The sequence below is a fragment of the Mesocricetus auratus genome, unplaced genomic scaffold (assembly GCF_017639785.1).
Source record: "Mesocricetus auratus isolate SY011 unplaced genomic scaffold, BCM_Maur_2.0 Super-Scaffold_100004, whole genome shotgun sequence".
Lineage (NCBI taxonomy): Eukaryota > Metazoa > Chordata > Mammalia > Rodentia > Cricetidae > Mesocricetus > Mesocricetus auratus.
Genome location: NW_024429189.1, coordinates 99,178,126 through 99,201,923, shown reverse-complemented (window position 1 = coordinate 99,201,923; position 23,798 = coordinate 99,178,126). Strand labels below are relative to the sequence as shown.

Genomic DNA, 23,798 nt, shown 5'->3' with positions numbered 1-23,798 from the left:
GACAGAGAGGAGACTAGAAGATGAGCTTCAGCATGGAGGGAGCCAAGAGCAGGTCTCTGATTGACTGGTCTCCCTGCAGACTGACTTTCTCTGCTCTTGCTCACGTGGTACTTAGGATCCTGCCCGCCCCTCCTGCAGACACCACCCAGCATCCCCTCTGTCTGATACAAGACTTTAGGCAGAAAGAGTCTGAATGAAAGGCTCATCCTGGTTCAGGTGTGCAGCGTGGGTCAGCCAGCTCTGAGACAAGCAAGGCTTGTCTATCCTGAAGAGAAGGGAACAAGAGACACGGCACTGCCAAGGCTGGTTCCCCCAAAGGCAGATTTGAGCCAGGAATTTGTTTGTCTGGGAAGAAACATGTGATGGTCAATGGTGACTGTCAACTTGATGGGATTTAGAACCACCACGGAAACAAATCTCAAAGCACATCTGGGGAGACTGTAAATCAGGGTAATTGAGGTGAGCAGGCCCACTCTAAATGTGGGTAGTGCTGTTCTGTGGGTAGGAATCCAGACTGAATAAAATGGGGAAGATGAACACACACATGTATTCCCACTTCCTGCCTGAATGCACAGTGACTGTCTGCTACCTGCCACGATGGACTGCACCCTTCAACTATGAGCCTAAATAAACCCTATCTTGTGTAAGTTGCTTTGTCGGGTATTTTATCACAGCAACAAGACAAATCACTAAAGCAATGCATAATCCAGCCTTACCATCTTCATTCCCCTTGATTGCCAACTGGCACTCTTTATATGCCAAGTCTCACACAAAAGACAAGGAAGCCTGATGCATTAGCCCTTGTTGGCCAGCCTCCCTGTAGCAAACGAATCCAAAGGCAAATGGAAGGCATCTCTTGAATCCTGAGTAGGCGGGAGCACCAGCAGCTGCAAAGCGCAAGGAAACGGGCGAACTCTCAGAACCTGCAGAGGGAGGCTGCTGCTTTTTGTTGACACACTGGCTTCAGCCCAGCGAAACTGATGCTGAACTTCTGACCTCCAAGTATATTCAAGTAACAGGCAAGCAGTTCCTGGCCCCGAATACTCTGGTGAAAGTGTCTGACTGGCAGCATGAACGCTACTGGGGTGAGGGAAACTTCACAACTATATTTCCAGAGTGGTCTAAGAAAGAGATACTGATACATTTTACCTTTCTTTTGCATCTGTGTTTTGGCTGACTTTCTCTTTGGGTTTGGAGTATGAAATGAGAATGTCTCTGTCAGAGTCAGAAATTCATATTCTTGCACCCCAGGTGTAAGGCCAGGGATAACATCAAAGAGCTGAAGAAAACTAGCGAGTGTTCAGAAGCACCAGTGAGCTCGCCCAGCACCTCTGTAGTCGGGCATGCGAACATGCACAATAAATAAGGAAGTATGAAAAGCTGTGCTGTGCTTGTCCGTTCCTGGTTCACACGAGGGAAGGATGCCCACACCCATACAGATAAACACTTGTTCAAGAAAGGAACTATCTATTCAGCTCAAGCTAGATCTTTATTGGTTTTTTTTCAAGTCTAAATCTAACTCATGATGAAGCTTCCTAGCAGAATTTGTAATTCTTTTCCTGTACCTTGGTAGCCTTTAGTGGAATGACGATATTCAACAGCAATCGTGAGAACCTTCAAGAATATATTATATAAAACATTACACACAGCCAGGCGTTGGTGGCACATGCCTTTAATCTCAGCATTGGGGAGGCAGAGCCAGTCGGATCTCTGTGAGTTCAAGACCAGCCTGGTCTACCTAGGGAGTTCCAGGACAGGCTCCAAAACAATACATAGAAACCCTGTCTTGAAAACCCAAAAAAACGACAAAAAAAACCCATTACACACTATATGATTTATAATAGCAACAATAGGGCCTAGCAAGATGGCTCAGAGTTAGGAGCACCAGCTGCTCTTCCAAAGGACCTGGGTTCTATCCCTAGTACCCCCATGCTGGATCACAGTCGTCTATAAGTCTAGTCCAAGGGATCCATTGGCCTCTTCTGGCGTCCATGGACACTTCAGGCATATGGAACACTGGCATACATTCAGGCAAATACCCATAGAGATAAAAGTTATAGTAACCAAATAATAACATTGCCAATCATTTAACTTTGCTTTCTAGATGATGTCGATGGACACATGAACTTTATGCTATCAGAAGTAATTTCCTAAACAATTTAGGAGAAATAAATCTTTTTAAAAGTATTCCATAAGAAAGCTATTATTAGGAATCTTGTAATAAGTTGAGCATGGTGGTACACACTTTTAGTCCCAGTACTCCAGTACTCAGGAGGCAGAGACAGGATCTCTGTAAGTTCCAGGACAGCCTCGTCTATATAGTGAGTTCCAGGACAGACACAGCAATGCCGAGAACCTGTCTCAAAATAAAACAAAGCAAAACTTATAATAAATATATTTTAAGTGAAAGGGAATCTTATTTACGTTCTTAACACCAATTTGAAAAATTAATTCATTCCATTAAAATATTTTATTAATTATTTGAGAATCTTATACAATTTTGAAATATCTAGAAAAAAACAAGCAAAAAACACTCTTTAAAAAAATCAAGCCTGGCGGATCTCTGTGAGTTCGAGGCCAGGCTGGACCGACAGCCTCCCAAACAGAGAAACCCTGTCTCATAAAACCAAAAAAAAAAAAAAAAAAAAAAAAATCAAGCCGGGCGTTGGTGGCGCGCGCCTTTTAATCCCAGCACTCGGGAGGCAGAGGCAGGCGGATCTCTGTGAGTTCGAGACCAGCCTGGACTACCAAGTGAGTTCCAGGACAGCCTCCAAAGCCACAGATAAACCCTGTCTCGAAAAACCAAAAAAAAAAAAAAAACCAATAAATAAATAAATAATCAAGAAAACAAGCATCCCAATTTAAAAACGAGACAGGGAACAGAGAATTCTTAAAAGATGAAATACGAATGACTGAGAAACCTGTTTTAATATGCTCAACACCTTTAGCAAGTAGGGAAATGCAAATTAAAACTACAGTGAGATTTCCCCATTCAGACTCACTAAGATTAAAACAACAACAGAAACAACAGAGGATGATAGATGTTGGCAAGGATACTGGGAGAGAGGAATACTTATTCACTGTTGATAGGAGTACAAACTGGTACAGCCACTGTGGAAATTGATGTGGAGTTTCCTCAGAAAGCGTAAATGGATCTGCTACATGATCCAGCCAAGCCCCTCTTGGGCATATACCCAAAGAACTCTATATCCTACACAGAGAAACTTGTTCATTCGTGTTTATAGCTGCTCTATTCACAATAGCCGGGAAATGAAAACAACCTGGATATCCATCAACTGATGAACCGATACTGAAAATGTGGAACACTTATACAATATTATTCAGCTGTTGAGAAAAAAAAGCGGTTATGAAATTTGTAGGTAAACAGATGGAGCTGGAAACAATCCTGAGTGAGGTAACCCATACCCAGAAGGACAACGCTACATGTTTTCTCTCATTTGTGTTTTCTGGCTTTGAATCTTTAGATATGTGTGCTCCATTTGGAATAACACCTCCCCTGAGCTCCAAGATGGAGGGATCTTTAAAAAGGATTAGAAGAAAGTATACATCCAAGGCCATCAAGATGGTTTAGCAAGTAAGGGTGCCTATTGCCTGATGGCCTGAGTTTGATCCCCAGGCCCCCACATGGAGGAAGAAAAACCTGCTGTGGTGTGTGTAGTTACATAACATACATATGTGCATACAAAATAAAATGTTATAAAAACATGAAACTCTCTAGTGTTACAGAAAAAAATTCCTAAGGCAATTCATAAAAGCAGGAGCCAGCTTGTTGAGACAGCCAAAGAGGCCAAAGGAAAAGCAAAGGAGACAGTGCTGGCAGCTACAGAGAAGGCCAAGGACCTGGCCAACAAGGCCACCACCAAGCAGCAGCAGCAGCAGCTTGTGTAATCCTCCTCTCCCTTCTGATTGTACCTGGTTATTAAAAGTCCACCTCCAGCCCTCTCTGCTGTCTGGTGGGTCAGGGTCCGCATCTGCAGTACACCTGCTCAGTGGCTACTGAGCCCAGCCTCTTTTTATCCTGTTGGGCAGAAAGGTGCAGTGACTTGCCCAAGGTCACAAGCAGTACGCAGGTGAAGTGGTAATACAAGACAGACTGTACGTTCCTCGGGGGCAGGGCTCCTTGTTTTATTCTCTGATGTGTCCCGAGTAACCTGAACAATATTTAGCACATAACAGACACTCAATAAACACTTGATTTGATTGGTCTCCCCCCCCAAAAAAATAGCAGGAGCCGGAGCTGGAGCCCCAGTACTCCAACAATGAGCAGCGTTGACAGTCTGTGCTGTCCTTAAGAAACGAGCTCTACATAGTCCTAGAAGAAAGTTACCATCTCCTCATTCCAAAGCCAAACCAAGTTCAAATCTCCCAGTTACTGAAAGAAGAAGCCCAAGGAGGCCAGCTGCTTCTCCTACCTGTCTGTAAAGATGCAGTCCAGTTCCTTCAGTACACACAGGAAGCATGTCCCCAACTTCCAGTCAGCTTTCCAGGAATCTTCAAAGCACCATCAAGCTTCTCTCCGGAAAAGATACAGGAACTCCTTAAACATTGGATGTTTTGAAAGAATAAACACCTTGTAACCTACATGTCTAACCTATAGATAAATAGGTAGCAGCAGGCATCCAACTACGCAAAGGTAGTGTCAAGTGGACCAAGAATGTGACCTCATCTGTCTAGCAAGAAGTTGGTATGTGTGGGGGTCAAGTCAGTTCCTACTTATATGGGGTCCTCACCTTATCTTGCCTTGAGGATTCAAAGGTGACCAACTGCACAAAGCTGCCATCTTTGCCTTGGCAGCTTTTGGTTTTGTTAATGTCTTTTGAGACAGTCTCAAACTGTAGTCCAAGCTGGCCTTGAATTTACTATATAGGAGTTCAGGCTAGCTTTGAACTTGTGGCAATTCTCCTGCCCTAGCTCCCAAATTGTGAGATTACAGGCAGGAGCCATCAAGACAGGCTGTGCCTCCCTCTCATGGTGCCTCTTGTCACTTTACTTCGACCCCACAAAGAGAATCTAGGTTCATCTGTGCCTCTGTCACTCACTTATCACCCCTACAAAGTCTCTTTTGTCACACAGAGGACCTAAGTCCCTGAGATGTCTCTATGGGGTGTTTGTGGGGGTATATTTCTGCCTACCATATTGCTATTAGGGTCATTCTGCTGACAACATGGACACTCCAAACTATGAAGGCAGACCTCTCTCGGTCTACTCATTCACAGGTGAAGTGAAGGAACACCTTCCATTATCTGAGGGAGACTGGGTCCTCTGATCACAGACATTTGCAGGAGGCACAGTGCAGGAGAGGAGTGAAGGAACACCTTACATTGCCTGAGAGACAGGATCCTGTGACTGTAGACATTTGCAGGAGGCACAGTGTGGAGGAAGAGCATTTGAATAGTTTACCAGCAGGACTTGGTCTTTTGAAGTTAAGAACTTAGATAAACACAGAGCAGAAGAAAGAGAAGGACAGTATAAGGCTGAGAAATGTCTTTGGGCTGGTGCAAAACTGAGAAAAATAATCCGTTTGAACAGAAACTTTGGTTCTGGGAGGGGAAAGCATGTGTTAGGGCAACATCAGATCCAGGGTGGCTATTGTTAGCAGATTCTTCATGCACTCCCTCCTTCATTGATAGTTGGTTTTCTCCTAAGCCTCACTGCTGTTAGCTTGAGCAAGCCTCCTCTCTCATTCAAGTCTTAACTCCATTTTCCTTGAATTAAGCAAATTCTTGGATCCAATGAGAACACATGGTTATTGAGGTGTATTAGCAACAATCCTTACTTTTCTGGGCTGGTTCTATATTAACAAAGGATTGCTTTATACTCTCGTGGGGTACAGAGAAAAAAAGGATCTGTTTTAAACTTATTCAAACACTTACAGCGCTTGAGAAAAATATAAATGTATTTTATACCCAATGATGCTCCTCACCTTGCAGTTCCCCACAGCAGGCACAGTAACACCTGCCTCCTTCCTTATCTTAGAAGTAACTGGCACTTCTCCCATCCATGGGTGTCAAGGGATTCTGCCTCCCTGAAGTGAGTGGGCTATGACCATAGTGGAAGAGACATGATCTGACTTCTAAGGCCACAAAATAAAGAATCATTCCTTTCTTCAGGTTCTCTGGAGAAAGTCATTCCCTATCCCAGCATCTCATGTCTTGTGAAGAAGTCCAAGGATGCTGCACCCTGCTGTCCTGGCCAGCAGAGTTCTTAGCCAACAGCCGGAAAGCCCTACTATCAGGGCAGAGGATTCTTAGGTGATGTTTGTTAGTGGATGCTGTTTGAGGCTTCTCAGATGAGACCCAGGCACCATGCAGTAGGGGTAAACTGCCCTTCTGTGCTCTTTGCAATCTCCTGACCAGTGGGCTGCATAATCACAATAAAATAGTGGTTGTTTTAGGAGTTGTTTTGGTGTGGCAACAGTAGCTAGTGTTCTGGCATATGGAAGTACTAAAAGATAGAAGGCTTTTTAATTTCATTTATTTATTATTTTGGACAGAGTCTTAGTAGGTAACCCAGGTTAGCCCTAAACTTTCGATCAGTCCTGTTTCCAGCTCCTGAGTGCTGGGATTTCAGGCATCTGACATCATGTTTTGCTTCGGCAGACATTTTTTTTTTTTACTAAGAAACACAACAACCATAGCAAGATGCCGGAATCATACCAGTTTTCCTACCCAATTCCTTTTTTTTTTATTAATTACATTGACAATTTCATACATTTATATAATGCATTCTAATTATTCTCTGCAACTATTTTACCTCCCTCCCATCTCTACCACCCCTTCCCCTTTCCAAATCCTGTTCCTAAAGTTGTGTCATTCTGTGTTGTCTTATGACTTTCTGCATCTTACCAGGGATGTCTGTGTGACCATGGATAAGGAACTATCCACTGGAGCTTAGTAGGCTCCACAGTGTGTACAGAGCCAAGTGCAATGATTCCTCCTCTCCCAGAACCTACAGTGGCCTGTTGTTCAGCAGTAAGGGGCAAGGTGCCAGAACTCTAGCCCCACCTGTGGCTGACGGTTGCCAGGGTGACTCCTGTGCAGGCCCAGTGCAGATAATGTCAGCTGATGTTAGGTCATGTTTTCAATGGCTGTCATGCCCAGAAGACTGCATTTTGCTGACACTAACATTCTTCCACACCCTCTGTCTTGATGCTCGCTGAACCTTACAGGGAGCAGTATAACTATCTTGTTTAGAGCTGAGTCATCAACCATCACTCACCATGTTGGAAAGCCACAGTCTCTTCATTCACCTGTTTACTGCAAAGAGAAAACTCAATATGGTGGTTTCTTAAAAAAACAGGGAATCAATCTACCTTAAGACCCAGCTATACTTATTTTGGATGCTCAATCATACCACAGGGACATTTATTCAACTGTGTTCATAGCAGCATTATTCATAATAGCCAGAACCTGGAAACAACCTAGATGTCCCTCAACTGAAGAGTGGATAAAGAAAATGTGGTACACTCACACAATGGGACATTACTCAGCTATTTAAAGCAATGGTGTCAGGAAATTTGCAGACAAATGGATGGAACTAGAAAAAAAATCCTGAGTGAGATAACAGACCCAGAAAGACAAACATGATATGTACTCACTCATAATAAGATATTAGTTGTAAAGGATAACCATGCTACAATCCACAGTCCCAGAGAGGCTAGGTAACAAGGAGGACCCAAACAGGGACACATGGATTTTCCTGGGAAGGGGAAATAAAAGAGATCTCCTGGTAAACTAAGGGCAGGTGGAGACAGGAACATGAGGGGTTGGGTGGGGGGCAGGATAGAGGGGGAGAGCTACGAAAGAGATGTCTTGATGGGGTGGCATTTCAGGGTCAGGTAGAAACCTGGTGCAAGGGAAACACCTTCGAATCTACAAGGATGTCCCCAGCCAAGACTCCTAGTGATAGTGGATAGGTAGTCTGAACTGGTCTTCTCCTGTAATCAGATTGGTGATTACCCTAATTATCATCAGAGAGCCTTCATTCAGTACCTGATGGAAGCAGATGCAGAGATCTACAGCCAAGCACTGGGCTGAGCTCAGGAATCCTGTTGAAGAGAGGGAGGAAGGATTGTACAAGCCAGGGGTATCAAGGTCATCACAAGGGAACCCACAGAGACAACTAACCTGGGCTCACAGGAGCTCACAGACACTGGATTGACAGCTAAGGAGCCCAAAATGGACTGACTTACACCCTCTACATATGGGAGACACTTGTATGACTTCTTGAGGGACTCCTAGCAGTGGGAGCAGACTTGTCCCTGATGCTTTGGCAGCTTTTTGGGAACCTATTCCTCATACTGAGTTGTCTTAGCAAGTCTTAATATAAGGGAAGGAGCTTAGTCCTACCTCAACCTGATATGTCACGCTTTGTTGACACCTATGAGAGACCTGCCCCTTTCTGAACAGAAATAGGAGGAGTGGATTCTGGGGGAGTTGTAAGGAGAGGTGGGAGGAGGGATAGAAGGATAGGAAGGAGGGGAAACCACAGCCAGGATATAAAACAAATGAGTAAATTAAATTTTAAAAAAGGCTGAGAGTAGCATTTATCCAGCTTACTTCTTTAATTTTATTTTGTTTATTAAGTTTGTGGGCATGTATATGCCATGGTATGCATGGGGAAGTCAGAAGACAATTTGCTGGAGTCAGTTTTTTCCTTCTACCATGCAAGTAGGTCCTCAGGCTTAGTGGCAAGCACCTTTATCCACAGAGCCAACTCACTGCTCCTCAACCAATTTTCTTTGGAGACCAGAAGACAGCATCAGATCCCCAGAAACTGGAATTACAGATGGTTATAAGCTGCTATGTGGGTGCTGGTAACTGAACCTAGGTCCTCTGCAAGAGCAGAAAGTGCTCTCAATGGCTGGGTTACCTCTCCAGTCTCTCAAGTATCTCAACCCTGGCAATCCAATGAAGAGCAGGCTTTTTCTTTTTTCTCCAATGATATTTGTCTTTTCCAAACAACTATAATGTTTATGACCCTCCTAGAACAGTAGTTCTCAACCTGTGGTTTATGACCCCTTTGAGGTGTCAAACAACCCTTTCACAGGGTTGGCCTAAGACCATCTGGAAAACACAAATATTTATATTATGATTCATAACAGTAGCAAAATTACAGTTATGAAGTAGCAATGAAATAATTTTATGGCAGGGGGTCACCATAGCACAAGGAACTGTATTAAAGATTTCAATGTTAAGAAGGTTGAAAATCACTTTCACAGAATGTTTACCTTAAAATGTGTTTTTGTAAAATGAGGCAATAAAGCAAGAAGGAAGAGGGGACAGAACCAGATGACAAAGCTTAAGAGAGAGTTTATAGATTGTATCCTGGCAGATATGGGTTTGGAGACTAGTACTCAGCATGTTCTAGAGTTTGATCTCAAGGACTATATGAACACATAGTAGATCAAAACAGCTTATTTTCTCTTTCCCTGTGTTTCCCCATCCAGAAGAGCAGAGATGCCATCAAGATGGAACCCTTTTCCAAGGAAATTTTCTGATCTATTTTGCTGCATAGGTCACCTCCCTCTCTTCCTTCCTTCCTTGTTTTTTGTCTGTTTTTGTTTTTTGTTGTTGTTTGGTTGGTTGGTTTTTTCTTTTTTTATTATTTATTTTTAAATTTAAATTTAATTTAGAAACAAGGTTGTTTCACAAGTCAGTTCCAGGTCCCTCTCCGTTTCCCTCCCTAGTTGGTTGGTTTTTTAAGTAGGGTCTCACTTTGTAGCCCATCCTGGGCTTGAATTCACCATAATCTTAATTTCTCAGTTTCCCAAATGTTAAGTTTATGAGCCAGCAAGTCTCCCTCCCTCCCTCCCTCCCTCCCTCCCTCCCTCCCTCCCTCCCTCCCTCCCTCCCTCCCTCCCATTTTCCTTCCTTTTCTGACAGGACACTGCTGTGGAGGCCAGACTGGCTTGGTCCTCACAATCCTTTCTTGTTTTCTCCTCAGTATCTGTGCCACTTGGCCTGCCCTGGCATGAACGAATTCTTCTTCAGTCATTTGCCCACACTTCAAAAATATCTGTCATCTTAGACCTTAGAAATAGTGATTTCCTGATGAGGATTTTGTGAGATCAGTACTATGGGGGAAAACATTCTTCATTCTGACAAATATTTGTGTTGACCCCATTAAAAGGAAGGATAAGGACATGATGGATGAGATGAATATTGGGATGGGACAGATGATTCAGTTAATTGGTCTTCAAAAGAAGGGTAGTACCAGCCGGGCGTTAGTGGCGCACGCCTTTAATGCCAGCACTGGGGAGGTAGAGGCAGGCAGATCTCTGTGAGTTCAAGGCCAGGCTGGACCGACAGCCTCCAAAACAATACAGAGAAACCCTGTCTCAAAAAAACCAAAAAAAAAAAAAAAAAAAAAGAAGTATAGTACTCAAAAGCTTGTTCATTCTTTTGTGTTTTTCGAGAGTCCTTTCTTTGTTTTGTTTTTTTTTTTTTGGGACAGAGTTTATCTGTATGTCCTTGACTGTCCTGGAGCTCTGTAGGCCAGGCTGGCCTCAAACTAGGAGATCTATCTGCCTCTGGGCTACCTGCCTCCCCTGTGCCCTGCCCTGAGTACTGAGATTAAAGGTATGTGCCACCACCACCCAGCAAGAAAGTCCTTTTTTTGTATTATTTAAACTTTTATTTATCTTATGGAAGTTAGAGGACAATTCTGGAGAGTGTTTCCTTCCTTTAACTGTAGGTTCTTAGGATCAAACTCACGTCATCAGGTTTTTGAAGCAAGGACTTTTATTCACCGAGCCAGAGACATCTTGCAGTGTGTGTCTGTATGTGTGTGTGTATGTACACGCATGTGCTCATATAGACCAGCCTCATTGATCCTTCTGCTTCCAACTCCTAGTCATGTACTACCATGCCCAGCTATTATAATTATTACTATTACTACTATTTTTGTTTTACTTTGCTTTTTGTTTGTTTGGTTGGTTTTGAGACAGGGTTTCTCTGTGGCTTTGGAGGCTGTCTCGGAACTAGCTCTTGTAGACCAGGCTGGTCTCGAACTCACAGAGATCTGCCTGCCTCTACCTCCCCAGTGCTGGCATTAAAGGCATGCGCCACCAACACCCGGCCCTTGATTTGCTTTTTAACGCAGGTTTGTACTCTGTGCCCTAAGCTAGCTTTGAAACCATGGTGATTCTCTTGCATCAGACTCTCAGTGATTGACATTGCAGTGTGACACAACTCCTAGACGGGAGTTCTTTTAGAGTGGGATATAGAGAACCATTTATTAAAATAAAGCCTCTTGAAGAGTTTTGTAATTATGTATTTGTGTTAACTTGTAAACGTTACTGATTATTATTAGTGTATTGTGTTATGGAATGGGACACTTGTGGGTGCCCGAGACAATATCTGGGAGTCAGTTCTCTCTTTCCACCATGGGCTTTAGGTTTAAACTCAGGTTGTCAGATTTTTGAGGCAAGAACTTTTACCCACTGAGCCATCTTGCCAGCCCTAGCGTGTTTTGTTTTGTTTTAACAGTAGCTGTTTGTTTAGAATGTTCCTGGTTTTGATTTGGGGTTTTTTGTTGTTTGTTTGCTTGCTTTGTTTGGGAGATGGGACTCATTCAACACACCAGGCCTCAACTTCATATGAAGCTGATGACACTCTTGAACTTCCCATTCCCCTGCTTCAACATACCACACGCTAGGGTTAAGGACAAGAGTCACCACACCGGTTCCTGTGATCTGGAGGTTAAACACAGGACTTCATTCCTTTTGGCAGGAACTGTATCACTGAAACCCATGCCAGGCCCCAAACAAAAACTGGGTGGCCAAACTCTCAGAGCATTTGGTCCCTGTTCTAGGATCTCTGCCGTTGGTCACTAGTCGGAAGCAGCGACTCAAATCTTTTGGATTTCATTCAGATCTGAAGAGAATTAGGACACATTGGGGGACGCTATCCTTGGAACAACTGTGACTAAGATCCACGTCCCTTTAGACCTGGTATGCACAACAGTCTCCAGCACAGTAGTTGGTATTCAAACGTTGTCACAGCTTATACAGTGAGCTTAAGCACAGTAATCATACCAGAAATGGGCAAAGGGTAGATGCAACTAACTTTTTACGAATATCTGGATCAAAGTGAGAGGTTTTCATTAGTGACCAAGATACAGCCCACCATTCCATCTCACCGTAGCTCTAACTTTGCAGATCATCATCTTTGGTGACTGTGAATTTATCATTAAAGTCAAGTGAGAGATCTCAATTATACAATATATATTCGACTTACCCATATTTACTGTCGACATTAGTTGTCATGTCCATAGCACTTGCTTAAGCATCATCCTCCCACCTAGAATGAAGTCAAGTTTTGAATTTGGACTTAGCTATGTAAATTGTTTTGTCTAATGTTCACAAATAGGATGCAAAGCAAGGTTTGAAACACGCCTATGTATTGGACTCATCTGTTACTGAAAGTTCTTCTGCCATCATGGAAACAAGCCCATATTCTATTATTCCTTATCCTTCATGGGTCTTCCCTGTCCACCCTGTGCTAGAATCAGACTATTATCCTTATTGATGCATATTACGAATATGCAGGAGATTTTCTGACATTTCTTCCTTTCCCCCTCTTTTTTGTTGTTTTGTTTTATTTTGTTTTGTTTTTGAGACATAGTCTTACTCTGTAACCCAGGCTAGCCTCAAAAGTGCTGGGATGACAGGTGTGAGCCAACACACCTGGGTTTGTTCCAGGTATCTGAAATTTGTTCTTCCAGATCCAATCTCTGTTTTTTCCCATTCTATCCCAGGTCCTAGATATGGATCTCTGTGATGGGCTTCAATGGGTCCCATTCTCTGGCTTCCCTTTTGGATTCAGTCAAGAATGGTTCTGGCAGAGGAGAGTAAGACTATAGAATTGGTCTTCTGAAGTTCTCCCAACAGAGTTCTATAGTCTGGCTGTGTTCTGTTGGGAGCAGAACAACATAGAGGTTGCCACTTTCTCTACCCATAATTGTGGCTACCCATCATGTTTCCAGACTTAGGGGTATAAATATCTCCCTGCACTACAACATCAATAATGAGTGCCCTTCACCATCACACACTGTTGTAAAAGGTCTATGAGATTCTCAACTACCTCATTTACATGTGACATTAGTTTTCTGTTGGGAAAGAATCAGCAAACTGACCGACACATTATTTAAAGGAAGCTCTGTCATCTCTAAAAGACATGCAGCTTTGTACCAACCATTGGTTTAGATCATCTAGGACTCAACAACCTTTGCCATCAGAATGCACTGTGAACCTTTGATAAGGGATCATCTATAGGCTATTCAATTTTGAATGGACCATGTAATCCAAATTTCCTCAAAAAATTGAAGCTACCATCTCTCAAGAGGCCAAGCCTCAGAATTAAAGAACACTTGGCTCTTTCCTCTTCCAAGTACATCTTGTTACCAAGGTTGTCAAACTCCAGGAGCCTTTCCCTGCTGAATTATTACAAGGTGAACTTAGATAACCCATCATTTTCTGACCTTTCTCCCAGATCTGCCTCTAGGTCCCTGCCTCCTGGCATAAATTCTGCAGTGGCTTGTCCAAGGGTGACTAACTAACTGGCCTCTGCCCCCTTTGCTTTTTTCTGTGGCATATAGATAACATAATATTTTTCACCTTCAGATTTGTTTCTCCTTTAGATCCCTAGCATTATCACACACTTCCTGTGGCATCTAAGGTGTTCAGAGGCTCTTGAAGAAAGAAAAGAGAAATGAAAATTATTATTATCATTATTATTATTATTATTTTGGTTTTACGAGACAGGGTTTCTCTGTATTGTTTTGGAGGCTGTCGGTCCAGCCTGGCCTCGAACTCACAGAGATCTGCCTGCCTCTGCCTCCCGAGTGCTGGGATTAAAGGCGTGCACCACCACCGCCCGGTGAAAGGAAAATTATTTTAACATCTATGCATTGGGACTTTCTTGGGAACTATTTCAGTTACTATTGTTGCATTAAAAGATACCATCAAAGTATAATAGCTTAAGATAGATACATTTCTACTGGGATGTATTGTGCTTCAAGGTTTTAGACAGGAAGGTGTGGGAACAGTTTATCTCTGCTGCATGATGTCTGAAACTTAGCTAGGAAGACTTGAAGCTTGAAGAGACTTGACAGACAGTGGCTGGCATCATCTGTAGTTTGTTTGCCTTGGTGGTAATACAGAGGAATCAAGCTGGAAATGACATGAAAACTTCCTCCCTGATTATTAGGTTTCATAGTATCAAGAGGTTCTACGCAAGCCATTTAGAGTAGAAAAGACATCAGTGGTATATCTGTAGCCAACCCTGCATGCCAAAATACTGACCTACCAGGTAAGATGTGCTCACAGGTGCAATAGTGGCATAAAGGTTACAGATGTAACCAAATAATTTTGGATTGGATTTGAGGTCTGCTCCACAGGAGGAAAGTCAGAGCTGGTCCTATAACCTGGTCAAAAGCCCATGAGTCAAGAGGTCATAGGCCCTAAGAAGGAACCTACCATTGATATTTTAAGTGACATGTTATCAAACTTCTTTCTAAATATGCGTGCTTATACCCATAGATTAGTGCTGCCCTCAACCATTGCCCAAGAAGTTTCTCTCTGCAGTTGCCAACAACTAATGCAGACTCATAACTGGTCAAAGTGCTGAGAAATAAATATTTATTGAATGCTTAACACCAAGTGGTATTATGTCTATATCAACACCTTCATACAAGGCTCAGGGAACATCTCAGAAGAGAAATAGAAAGAACATAATACTGGATGAGAAGTATTGTGAAATGACATTTTGGGGACATGACATGACCAATGCCTACATGAACTCACTGATATTTTGACTTCCTTCTCAAGGTCAAGTCAATAAGACCAGTCAACTTTTCAGTAGGTGGCACTAACTGGACTCAGTGGGTCACAGTGGATTACTAACAACAAAAAGGAAAAGATGTGAATGGAGATGCGGACTTATTCTAGATGCCCCAGGCAGTGGGATGGAAGAGTTTGGGTTCCTAGGAAGAGTGGAGGGGGATTTAAGGTCCATATGATCAAGATGTATTGTTTCCATGTAGAAAATTATCAAAGAATAAGTTAAAAGTTATTCTACTAAAAGGAGGAAGGAGCTGGGCAATGGTGGTGTATGCCTTTAATCCCAGTGCTCAGAGGCAGGAGGATCTCTGTGAGTTAGAGGCCAGCCTTAGCTACAGACTGAGTTCCTGGACAGCCATGGCTACACAGGAAAAAAACTGCTTTGGAAAAAAAAGAGAAAGAGAGAAAAAATGGGAGTGGTTTCCTGGAGGGATAAGTCAGTGGCTAAGAGCATTTATTGCCCAAGTTCAGTTTCCAGAACCCACACAATGGCTCACAACCATTTGGACTTCAGCTCCAGGAGATTCTACATCCTCTTCTGACCTCCACAGGCACTAGGCATGCACATGGAGCTCATATACACATGCAGGCAAACCACTCATACACATAAAATAAAATAATCTGAAAAAATGGGTATGGTGGTATATACCTCTAATCCCAGCACACAGGAGATGGAGTTAGAATGACCAGAAGCTCAAGGTCATTCTCAGTTACATAGTGAGTTCAAGGTCAGCCTGAGATACACAAGTCACTACTTCTGCCTATAAGAAAAATAAATGATATACTTTCATTTTAAAGATGAGTAAACAAGAAAAAAAGCAGATAAATGAGTTTTCCCCCAAGAAAGCATAACAAATGTAGGTACAGATTGTGATAACTGGAACCCATTTACTATATCAGGGTTAGAGATGTTATGTGTGGATCTGTGTTGAGCTCAGTCAGTAACAACATATGACAGAAGAAGTCATTGGGTCCCCTGGAACTGAAGTTACAGATGGTTGTGATCTACCATGTGGGTGCCAGGGATCAATCGTGGGAGCCTTGAAGAGCAATCAGTGCTCTTAACTTCTGAGCTGTCCCTCCAGTCCCAAAAGTATATAATCTCAAAAGCAAGTTTATGCCTTAACTCTACTGTAAACAAACCTAGATTTCCAATTTTCCACTAGTTTCTTCAGGATGGCAATTTATATTATCCAAAAATCACAAAATATGCTCTTCTGGAACTTGCGACTACTCTCCAGTCACTATTGCTCCTGTTGCCACTGCTGTTCTGTGTTGACACTTTCTCATCACTATTTCTGTTACCAACACTGTCCTCTTTACTGCAGTTGTATCTCTGCCGGTACTCTGGTCTCCTCGGGTCATGTTACCAGTTCAACCGGCTGTACCAAGAATGAAGATGATAAAAAATGGTGGCCAAAATCATCACTGGTGAGAGAAGTCTTTCATTAGCTGTAATGTTGCAACTGGGGCTGGGGCAGGCAACACAAGAACTGTCTATCTCCTTGACAGCTCAAAAAGGAAGTTGCATAGCCTGCTTATGCAGTCATAAAAGGGATGTGGCAAGGGTATTTACACCAAAGTAGCACTTCATACAAATGAAAGACTACGCTTACACTAATCATACCATAGCCCCTCATGCAAATGAACACTTACATCAATCACAGCTCAGTCTTTACAAATGAAAGACTCTGTTATAAAAAGTTCTCCTCTTCTGGCCTGTGTGAAAATGGCCACTGGGTCATCTAGAGCTCTCTGGAGCTTATGTTTGAAAGTCTTGGCTGGAATAGTGCCTTTTAGAGCTGGAGATGCCCCTCAGCAGCAAGCAGCTTTAGTTGCTATCTAGCTTCCTCAAGGTGTCTCTGGGGTATTTCAAGCAGCTAGTGCTGACACAAAGGCCATCCAGCTGTGTGTTTGGGTTGGTAGTCTTTTGTTTAAGGCAGCCAGGGCACCAGGAAAGAATAGCTATCAGCTAGGGAGTCAAACAAATTTGCCACCAATATCCTAGCCTATTTAAATAAAAAAGTGAAGGGAGATGTCATTTTGTAAATATGTCTCTCTTATTGGTTGATGAGTAAAACACTGTTGGCCAATAGAGAAGCAAGACAGGTGGGACTAGGAGAGAAGGAGGATTCTGAGAAATGTATTAGGGAGTTGTCATGTGCTTCCCGGAGGAAAGGGTGCATAAGTCTGGTGTTCTCAATATGGTAAGACCTTGTTAAAAAATTATATATATATATATTTATTTAGTAGCTATGGGTTAATACTGAAGACAGAGCTAGCCAATTAGAAGCCCTAGACATTGACTGGCAGCATTATAACTAATAGAGTCTCTGTGTGTTATTTGGGGGCTCTGAAGTGGCAATGGGACCCAGGCAGGATTCCTGCAACAAAAAAGAACATTAAAAGCAGTGTTTATAATAAAGGCTTATTGTTAGCATTAGCAATATTTAATAATGCTCTAATAGTGCTAAATTCCTAAGGTGGAACCTTGTGGTGGTTTGAAGAAAATAGCCCCCAAAGGAGGTGGCATTATTTGGAGGTGTGGTCTTGATGGAGTAGATGTGGTCTTATTAGAGGAAGTGTGTCACTGTGGAGGTGGGCTTTGAGTTCTCATATATGCTCAAGCCACCCCCAGTGTCTCAGTTCACTTCCTGTGACCTACAAGCCAAGATATAGGACACTCAGTTACTTCTCAAGCACCATGACTGCCTGTGTACCACCATGTCACACATGAGGATAATGAACTAAACATCTGAAACTGTAAGCCAGCTCAATTGAATGTTTTTCCTTTATAAGAGTTGCTGTGGTCATAGTGTCTCTTTACAGCAATAGAAACCCTTACTAAGACAGTCCCTCTAATCAGTTTCACTCACTTTGGGGAGTGAAGGAGCCCAAGAGAATATACCAAGAAGTCTACATGGAAGAAACCCAGTTCTGGAAACTATAAAGTCCAAAGTCATGGCATGGGAAGATATCGAGTCTAATGATGGTCTGTCCTCATGTTTACAGAGGACACCTACTATCAGTGTCTTCTGGTAACCCATACTAGCTCTCTGAGGCCTCTTTGATAAGGAAACTAATCCCACTGGTGAGAATGACATGACTGAGTTTCTTTGCCTCCCCAGGGCCTGGTTTAACAATGCTATCACACTGGTGGGGTTCCTGCACAGGAACTGGGGAAGCAGAGCCATATGGAAAAGCCTAATTTTAGGTTCAAATTATTTGAAACATCATTTCAGCTTAGATTCTCTCAGACTCAGACCCTGAAAGTTTGAGGTGTAGGTACTTCAAGAGGGTGTCGATCACTAGATGCTTGATCAGGGAGAGAAAAGCCCAGGGAAGTCAGTATGTCTGCCACTGTGAGACATTCTTGAGCAACAATTGAAAGGGGCATCTTAGAGGTTTCCATCCATAGCTTAGTGCTCCACCATGAGCAGTTAGTGAGGCACATCTGGGAGGAAGGAGCCTGTGGCACAGGAGGCTACTGAGAAAAACTGTTTAGGAGACATGGGGGCTCATTCCTATAACACCAGCATTGGGAGTTGGAACCTGAGGGTGGTGCTGAGTGGAAGGCCAGCTTAGGCCCATAGTGAGCCAGGGTTCTAGGAGAGGGTGGGCTATAGATTGGAACCCTTTCTGAAACAGCAAAAACAGAACCAAAACACAAAAAAGAAAACCAAGTGTGCTGTTTCAGGGTTCTTCAATATTATCTCTACCTGGGTCCAGATGTTTCATAGGTTCCATCACAGCCACTGTATTCATTGTCAGAAAAAGAACATCAACTATTGTCATCTCCACAGTGCCTACAGAGAAACTGGACTTGAATGACTACGTAGAAGAGGACTAGAGAGGGGTCAAAAGGAAGTTTACAGAACATTTTGAAAGAGATGGGTATAAGGACTTGGCAGACAAACAATGATAGATGGACAAACAATGATATATGGACAGAATTATAAGATGAGGTCTCCAGTAAAGAAAGAATTTATTTTGAGATTGAATCTCACGTAACTCAGATTGGCCCCAAACTCCCCCTCTAGCCAAGGATGACCTTGAACTTCCAATCCTCCAGCTGCCATGTTCTATGCAGTGTTAGGAATTGAACCAGGGCTTGGGTGTGCTGGGCAAGCAGCCCACCCACGAATCTACATCCTCTAATCCTGTAAAGCATTTCAGTTCCTACAGTCAGACATTGATTGAGAGCGTGCCAAGAGTTGCCTTACTTCCCCTTCCACTATGCTAGGCAGGTAGGTAACATGAGCCTGCAACTGAGGGAAGGATTAAAAAACCAATGACATAGTAATATATCTTAAACCTTACTAGCGAGTTACCAACAGACTAAAGAAATACTTCCCAAAACTCTGGACTGAGGCAGACCCTTGAGGGGACCATGTGCTCAGGCCTGTTTAACTCTCAGAACATCTGTTAGCTGGGAAGTAGCAGCTGAAGAACTGAGCTGTGGTTTGGGCAGTCTCAAAAGTAACACAATGTCAACCATTTATTTATTTATTTATTAGTTTGTTTGTTTATGAAAGCAAACATCAGTTATCAAAGCCTGACCTGGTGATGCTTCTGACCTTCTTCCGTGTGGATTGGAACCGAGCTACCTTTTCAGAGTGAACAGAGAGTGAAGCCAAGTTCCTGGTGAATTAAAGCTGGTCCCTATCACCTGAGTAATCTAAGGAAACACAATGCTTTCTTTTTATTTATCTAAGGTTTATATAAAGCCTCATTATGTTCCCATAGTTATCTCTTACAATCCTGTTTCAGACCCGTGAGTGCTGGGGTTACACATAACCACACAGTCTGAGGAAGCCTAAGTTTTAACTTGAACTAGAATTAAAGTGACTTGTGTTGCCTCCAGACTAGTGGAAGGGAACCAAAATTTTCTATGGGGGAAGACACCTTCATGCTGGGTCTCAAATGATTCTCATATGAATCAATGTTCAACATGCAAATATAAAAGCACACAGAGAAACAAGAGCCATATGAACAGGAAACACCCCCAACAGTAGCAGAAAACCTACAAATATTTGAGATATAAATTATCAAATTATCAATTATAATAAATAAGATATGTTTTTTCTATGTGTAAAGACACATACACAATAATACACACACACACAAAACTTTACAAAATCTAGCATGGTGCTTCACACCTTTTTTTTTTTTTGGTTTTTCGAGACAGGGTTTCTCTGTGGCTTTGGAGGCTGTCCTGGAACTTGCTCTGTAGACCAGGCTGGTCTCGAACTCACAGAGATCCACCTGCCTCTGCCTCCCGAGTGCTGGGATTAAAGGTGTGCACCACCAACGCCCGGCTGGTGCTACACACCTTTAATCTCAGCATTTGGGAAGCAGAGGCAGGGGAGGGGGTTCTGTATAAGGTTGAAGTCAGCCTGGTCTATACAGAGGTTTCATGCCAGTCAGGAATACACAATGAGATACTATTTTAGTGTATAGATCATGACAAGAAACAGTAAAAACAAAACCCTGATAGCACACGTGGAAAAGAGCTAAGTGAAGCCTTAAGTGGAGTGCATTACTCTGCTTGATCTAGCCTGACAAAATAGCACAGGTTGTATGCCTTAAAGAATACAAATTTGAGGCTGAGGGGGTAGCTTTGTTTGTAGAGCACTTTGCTACCACACACAGAGCCCTGGCTTACTCTAGTTCTACACAAACTGCTCCATACTTGGGAGATGAAAGCAGGAATGCTGGAAGCTCAAGGTCATCCCCAGCTACTTAAGCTGCTTGAGGCCAGCCTAATGTGTGGTCCAGGGCTCTCTAGGGAGCAGGATGAAGATATATCAAAAAGATCTTACTGCATTGGCTTACATGATACAGTCAGAGTAGCCCAGTGGTGGTTGTCTTATCCAAAGAGATCAAGAACTCAGCAGTAGACCAGTCCTCAGTCCGATCTCCCAGCAGCTGTCATGGCATGGAAGGCCTTGAAGATCCCTGTAGAGTCACAGGAACATGATGGACAAGCAGCTTCTCTCTTAGTTGATGCTAATCCAATCAGGTTGACAAACAAGGAAAACTGTGTATGTGGAGGAAGTAAGTTGCTGGGGATGGGCTTTCAGGGTTTGTAGTCTTGTCCCACTTCCTGTTCTCTCTGTATGCTTCTTGTGTATAGATGAAGACATGAGCAGTCTGCTTCCTGTTTCTCCCACCATGCCTTACCTTCTTGGTCATTTTGGACTCTCCCCCCTGGAATGGTAACTCAAAAACAATCATCTATAAATTGCTTTTAGTCATGGTATTTTATCACAGCATCAGAGAAGCAACTAATATCACACACACACACACACATTCACACATACTAGTGCATACACACACACAAAGAAGGCTCCATGATGAGATAAATGTGATATTTGTCTTTCTGATTCTAGTTCACTTACGATCATCTCCAGGTCTACCCATTTCCCTGGAAATGACATAATTTTTTTTTTGTGGCTACATAAACTCCATTGTGCTATAGTCCTTTTGGTATATTCCCAGACGTGGTATAGGAATATACGTTTTTGTTGTTGTTTCCTTTTTTAATGTGTGGGATGTGGATATTTTGCCTGCGTGTATGCCTATGTACCATTGATGCCCAAGGAGGCCAGAAGAGGGTGTTACGTTACCTGGAACTGCAGTTACAGAGACCCTTGTGGGCCACGTGTGGGTCTAAGAATTGAATCTAAATCCTCTAGAAAAACAGCCTGTACTCTTAAGTGCTTAGCCATTCTCCAACCCCAGTGATTTTGTTTACTTGTTTGTTTCTTGAGGAATTTCCATACTAGTTTTCACAGTGGCTGTAGCAGTTTACACGGCTTTCCAGAGTGTGAGAGTCATCCACCACCACTACACATCTTTGTCAGCATTTGCTAGTTGTTTATTTTTACTTTGGTTTTTGCTTTTGTGAAACAAGGTGTCACTCCATAGCCTAGGCTGGCCTTGAACTTTCAGCAACCTTTTGGTCTCAGTGTAGTATGCACTATACTGGCAAATTTTTATGTGCTGTTTTTGCTTAAGCAGACTCTGGGAACAAGAGATGGGCTGCCTCTCAGAATTGAATATGTCCTTGAATGTCCTCCAAATCTCCTTGTCCTGGGACAGGGTGACTCCTTAACTCTGGGGCAGAGAGAAAGGACAACAGCAAGTGGTTAAGGATATTAAAACTATTTCACTTTTGCAAACATCTGGAAGGTAAACTATTTCCACCGGAAGTTACTATTTATCACATGCTTTAGGAATGCCTGCAGTGGGAACAGGAAGGTAGAAGCTCACCTATGCAGAGATTGCTCTACTCTGTGCTCCCGCTCTGGAGCTCCCGCCCACTTCAGCAGGGCTTCCCTCGTCATTTCTGCTAGATGTTACAAGCGCCTGATTTGGTTATGTTGCTTTTGCTTGCTCTCCCAGCCAGGTTACTCCAGTTGTTCCTGCTAGATATTATAAGTTCACAATATATGGTGCTTTCACCTTCTGTCTGCTGCTTCCAACCATCTCCTGCTTATTCATTTGCTTTTGCTTGCTGCATGCTTAATAAACTTACTCATCTGAAACCACAGGCATGGCTACTGTAAATCAGATCCACATGGAATACAAGTGTGAGCCGCCACACTCAGCCTGCTTGTGTGTAACATGTATGAGTTGTATGTGAGTGTGATCACTCACCTGCCACAGCAGGCACGAGGTGGTCAGAGTTCAACCGTCGGGTGTCCATTTTCTAAATAAGTTCTGGTTTACAAGGGACTCTTGTCTCAAACAAGTGAACAAAAACTGACAACAACAGTAGCAGCAGAGAAGGATTTTTTTTAACAAAAAAAGAAGTATTCCTGTAGCTGGAGGGTTTATTATATCTAAAGAATCAAGATACAAATGCGTCTTTGATTACAGACAGAGAGAGAAAAGAGGAGAGAGGAAGAAGAAGAAATACACACACCACATTCTTCTCAATTTTAACACCCAGTGTTAAAAAATTGACAAACTATAAGTAAGATGTTTAAGACAATGATAAAAAGTTACATCCCTGTGAATATCAATGACAAACAAAACAACGAAATAACAACTTTTAATAGGCTTGAGAGATGGCTCAGAGGTTAAGAGCTGCTCTTAACCTCTGAGCCATAAGAGCAGCTCTTGTTGCTCTTATAGAGGACGGGGTCGGTTTCCAGGCTTCACATAGTGGTTCAAAACCATCCGTAATTCCAGTTCCAGGGCATCTGATGCCTTCTTTGGACCTTCATGGGTGTTAGACAAGCACACAGTGCACAGTCATACATGTAGGCAAAATGCTCATATAGGGGGCTGGAGAGATGGCTCAGAGGTTAAGAGCACTGACTGCTCTTCCAGAGGTCTTGAGTTCAATTCCCAGCAACCACATGGTGGCTCACAACCATCTACAATTCAATCTGGTGCCCTCTTCTGGTATGCAGGCAGAATACACACATATGTATGTAATAAATAAATAAATCTTTTAAAAAATGCTCATATAGTACAATAAAATAAACAATATTTAAAAAGAACAACTAAGCAGCACTTCCCAACAGAGTCAATGTTAGTATCAACAGTAGGCTAATCACATTTTCTTCTGTCTAGATTCCAATAAAAAATTAAATTTATTTTTATTTTTATGTGTATGAGAGTTTTGCTTACATGCATGTGTTCACACCATGAGTATACCTGGTGTCCAAGGAAGCCAGAAGAGGGTGTCAGATCCTAAGAAACTGGGGTTATAGATGTGGGTGTTAGGAACTGAACCCAGGTCTTCTGCCAGAACAGTCAATACTCTTAACTACTAAGCCATCTCTCCAGTCCCTAGATTCCAATTCTTAAGTTCATTTGTATAGTTTAAAATCCATGTTATTTAACTAATTGAATTATATTAATTTTTTTTTTGGTTTTACAAAATGTGTAGCCCAGGCTGGCCTCAAACTCGCGATCCTCC

At 42.6% G+C, this 23,798-nt stretch overlaps 1 long non-coding RNA gene across 4 annotated transcripts; it reads right to left on the bottom strand.

Annotated features, from left to right (window-relative positions):
* Positions 1-1,697: 1,697 nt before the first annotated feature.
* On the bottom strand, positions 1,698-23,195 carry LOC106021028. 4 transcript variants are annotated; one of them, XR_005877430.1, is made up of 6 exons: positions 20,699-23,195; positions 13,640-13,713; positions 12,261-12,323; positions 7,240-7,277; positions 4,434-4,558; positions 1,698-2,356 (listed from the first exon to the last, which is right to left on the bottom strand). It is a non-coding gene; the product is annotated as an uncharacterized LOC106021028 (long non-coding RNA). The 4 variants fall into 4 exon arrangements; XR_001196388.3 differs by lacking the exon at positions 1,698-2,356 and adding an exon at positions 2,844-4,172; XR_005877431.1 differs by lacking the exon at positions 1,698-2,356 and adding an exon at positions 2,844-4,039.
* Positions 23,196-23,798: the final 603 nt, after the last annotated feature.